Below are 627 nucleotides of genomic sequence, written 5' to 3'. Positions count from 1 at the left end.
TATTACACATTGCTGTCTTCAGTGCAGTTGCCTAGTTCACAGGTATCAGCATATATAGTTAGTCAGGGTGAGAATCCTACCAATTAACTGCTAGTTTCAAAAACTCATCAGATGAGAATTTACATGTTCTTCTCTGCATGTAGTGCAGACAAATAGCACCAGGAAGAGTCACATCTATTTTGAACATCATTGCTTCACTATGTAAAGGGTTAACAAAATTTTGTGTCTTAACTGAAAAATTATTTTAAAAACCCTTGTGCTTCCTGTTATCTACTCTAAGAAATATATTCTTCCTCTCTGCTCAAGGCTGTTTAACAATAAACAACTGTGTAGAAGATGGACAAGGCAATGTTCCTGAGAATCTTCAGAAGATTTTTTAATCTAGCAGAAAATTGGAAAGATTCTCACCTTGACTAACTATATATACTGATACCTGTGAACCGAGCTACTGCACTGCAGATGGTAATTTGTAATAGTAGTCTCATGCTTGGAGTGCCTGTCATTCTGGCCTTCTGAATATGGGCTGCTTGTCATGACATGCCAGATGCTCCTATGATGTCTCTTGGGTAGGCGGTTGTTCAAGAAGAAGGGGGTGGTGAATGAAAGCAAGAGACAGGAAAAGGAATA

The sequence above is a fragment of the Octodon degus genome, unplaced genomic scaffold, assembly GCF_000260255.1.
Source record: "Octodon degus isolate 3935 unplaced genomic scaffold, OctDeg1.0 scaffold00255, whole genome shotgun sequence".
Classification (NCBI taxonomy): domain Eukaryota; kingdom Metazoa; phylum Chordata; class Mammalia; order Rodentia; family Octodontidae; genus Octodon; species Octodon degus.
The sequence above is the reverse complement of the archived record's forward strand: the minus strand, read 5'-3'. Positions refer to the sequence as shown.